Source organism: Hyaena hyaena, unplaced genomic scaffold (assembly GCF_003009895.1).
Source record: "Hyaena hyaena isolate Hyena2069 unplaced genomic scaffold, ASM300989v1 scaffold_1318, whole genome shotgun sequence".
NCBI classification, from domain to species: domain Eukaryota; kingdom Metazoa; phylum Chordata; class Mammalia; order Carnivora; family Hyaenidae; genus Hyaena; species Hyaena hyaena.
In genome coordinates this window covers 38,196-42,218 of record NW_024081950.1, presented here as the reverse complement: position 1 = coordinate 42,218, position 4,023 = coordinate 38,196, and positions in this window count along the sequence as shown.

Genomic DNA, 4,023 nt, shown 5'->3' with positions numbered 1-4,023 from the left:
ATCCAGTTCTCATTTTATTTTCTTCTTGAGGCCCAGTTACATTTCTGTCCATGCATTCTCTAAGACACTCCTCTATTCTCATTATAACCCCTCTCTCCTTTTTTCCCTTAGCCAACATTGAGTTGGGACTACATTGCTTTCAAACAAAAAATTCCTCAGTAAGATAGCTAGTATTATAAAATTTTCTTAAATGTTTTTACAGTCCCTTTCTTATAGGGAAAGGTCATTTGGGGGTGATTTTAAGACTGCAGTAAGTTAATTTTACTGTTCTTCCCCCCCCCCCTTTTTTTTTTGCTTGACGAAAGTAGGAAAATAAAATACATATTACTTATCTGTTTACATTACATTTAAAGATAGTCTCTTAGAGGGGAAGGACCATGATATTTTTTGTACTAAGCATGATGAGTCTGGCATGACACCAAATACATGATGGAACCTTATTACTTCATCATAATGTTATACTTGTTTACAAAAAGGTAAAACCTCAATTGACCTTGAATTTAGAGAAGGACAAAATAAAGGAAAAGCTGTGATCAAAGGAAGTTTGGCAGATTATATTTTCCAAAGATGCCTATAATAACTCCCATCCCCCATGCTCTCTAGAAAGTTTCCACTCCTTCCTCAAGATGTACAGTTTAATTCCCCTCCTCCTGAGTCTAGTTGGGCTTGTGACTTTCTTGCAACCAGTAATGAATTAGTTATAATGCAGCAGGATTTCTGAGGCTAGGTCTTGAACACTGATGCAGCTTCTGCTTTGTTTGGTGGAATAATCACTCTTAAAGCTTTCAGAGACCCTGTATGCTATAAAACATCCCTGAGACTGCCACATTGTGAGGAACTAGCTTATGTTAATTCTCCATGTAAAGAAGCACTGAAATTGCACAGAAAGATAGATACTCAGCCAACTCTTTCTGCTGCAGCCCACCATTGTCCAGCTCCAGTAACTGTCTGATTGCAACTACATGAAAGACTCCAATTCAGAACCTATCAGATGAATACTTCCTGCCCCACAGAAACAATCTGAGGTGATAACAGGATTGTTGTTGTTTTCAGCCTCTACATTTTGGAGTGACTTGTTATATTGCAATAGTAACTAAACAGGAAGAGAATTTGGTCCCATGCATTTCTTTTACTTGGCTTTCATCGTTTCCTGTTTTCTTGATGCCATTCTGCAGTCATATAAGAGTTAATGACAAAGAAGCAAACAGACAAAAAATATTTGAGGACTAAAATATCTCAAAGCAAAGGAGATGAGAAAATGCATTATTCTTAGCTGTATTTTTTTTTCCTTAAAAAATAAGTCTATTCTTTCCTTAAAAAATAAATCTATCTGGATTTTCATTTTATTTAGTGCTTTCATATCCATTACTTCCATATGTAAAATGTATCCGTAATGAGCCAGATGATGAATTCAGTGGCGAAATTGTTTTGGTTACTCATTGTCAGTTCATAATGATGTGTAATTGCAAAGAATATGCTTATCGACAACTGAAGGGAGGGAAAAGGAAGAAGAGAAAAACCAATTTAGATATAATGGCTTATAATGCTAATTTACTGTCTTAATAGGTACTGTAAGTTCTTTTGTAACTCATATGTCCCTTACGAAATGACTGACTCAGATAGAAAATTGTGCATGCACTTCATGGCCATCCTTTTTCATAGGGTACCATGTAATGTGCTCTGTATAACCAGAAGAAGGGGAAGGTTTAGAGAAACATCTACAGTGATATTTGTGGATGAAATGGTGTCTTTACTGTAGGTGATATTGAACAATGCCTAAAAGAATTCCCATGTAATCTTTTAAGTTTAGGAAGAAAAACTTTATTTCCTTTTCATACTTTAGAAATTAAACCTTGGCACTCAGACAAAGTTATTTCATCTACTAGTTTCCAACACAACAGCCTAGTTTTAGCTATTTGACTCTGCATATCTAAAGAGTACATGTAAGTTTTGCTCAATATTTTAATTGCTTTTCTTTTTTTTAAATGTTTTATTTATTTCTGAGAGAGAGAGAGAGAGCATGAGCAGGGGAGGGTCAGAGAGAGGGACACACAGAATCTGAAACAGGCTCCAGCCTCTGAGCTGGCTGTCAGCACAGAGCCTGATGCGGGGTTCAAACCCACGAACCATGAGATCATGACCTGAGCCGAAGTGAGACGCCCAACGGACTAGCCACCCAGGCGCTCCTCAGTATTTTAATTGTTATTCCCAACCACTTGTGAAAAAACCTTGACAGTCTAAGAAAATATATTAATTTCCTCTAGGGTCCCAGAACATGAAAGTTGTAGTTTACCAAATGGCACCCTTGTGGTCTGTAAGTTGATGCAGCTTCTCCAAGTATCTAAATTTCCCCTGGAGAAGAGTGGAAGCCTTTGGACAATTTGGCTCATTAACAATGAAATATATGTGAGGTTTATTTGATCAATGTAAAGAAGTAAAATTTGGCTCTTTTAGAGACAGTTTGAGATTTTGTCTCTGATAATACCTTTCACAACTCTCTGATAGACCATTGAATCTGGAAAGAAAACACAATACAAAAGAAAAATATGTATGACAAATATTAATGAATACTAAGTTAGTCCTGTACTGCATGGAAATTTAACATGCAACGGTTCTAGTTAAAATTTATTCCTTCTGGAAAATAGGGATTGATTCTATCCAAAATAGTATGTAATGGAAAAATGCTCTGACTTTAAAATAAGTTTACATATATATGTATATATATGCATATATATTATGTATATATGTATATAAATATATATGTGTGTATATATATCCACAAAGCTTGATATTGGTGATTATTTCATTATTATTGTCATTATTTTACTTACTTAGCACAGCTTTAAGAATAATCTGGCTAGAAAACACATGTCTTGGCTTAGATAATGTACAATTACCATAGTCTTAAGCTAGCATGATTTCTTTTCACCTTCATTTGTTTAGAATATCTTTTGAAAGAGTAACTAAGTCTTGAATGACAGAAATAGGGGAAAACACTGTGTTTGACCTTACCATCCTCTCACTTGCCAGAGAGCTCCAGGTAATTGTATATATTGAGGTGAAATTCACATAAACTAAAATTGATGATTTTAATGTATAAAACAAAGTTGCATTTAGCACATTTACAATGTTGTACCACTATCACTTCCATTTAGTTCTAAAAATTTTCATCACTCTAAAAGGAGACTCCATATCCATTAAACAGTAATTCCCCCATTCCCTGCTACCTCCAGCCCATAGCAACCACTAATTTGTCTTTGACTCTATGGATTTGTCTATTCTGGATATTTCACATAAATGGAATCATACAACATGTGGCATTTTGTATCTGGCTGCTTTCATGTAAAATTATGTTTTCAACGTTCTTCACATTTAGCATATATCACTACTTCACTCCTTTTCAAACTTGTATAATACTACATTATGTGGTGTAACTTTATCTATTCATTTGTTTTTCTTGTTTTTTGTTCTTTTTGGCATCACCATTTATTTTTTTTAGATTGTTTGTTTCAATTTTCCTATTTTTTTTTTACAAATAGTTTATTGTCAAATTAGTTTCCACATAACACCCAGTGCTCATCCCCACGAGTGCCCTCCTCCATGCCCATCTGCCCCTCCCCCCCCACATTCATCAGTCCTCAGTTTTTGTCAGCATTCAAGAGTCTCTCATGGTTTGCCTCTCTCCCTTTCCCCCACCGTATCCCCCCTTCTTCTCCTCCTTGTCCTCAGTTAAGTTCCTCCTAATCCTACTATAAGTGGAAACATATGATATATGTCCTTCTCTGCCTGACTTATTTCGCTCAGCATAACACCCTCAAGGTCCATCCATGTTGCTATACATGGCCAGATTTCATTGTTTCTCATTGCCATGTAATATTCCATGGTATAGATAAACCACATCTTCTTGATACATTCGTCCATGGATGGACACTTAGGCTCTTTCCATGTTTTGGCTATTGTTGAGAGTGCTGCTAGGAACATTGGGGTACATGTGCTCCTATGCCTCAGCATTTCTTTATCCCT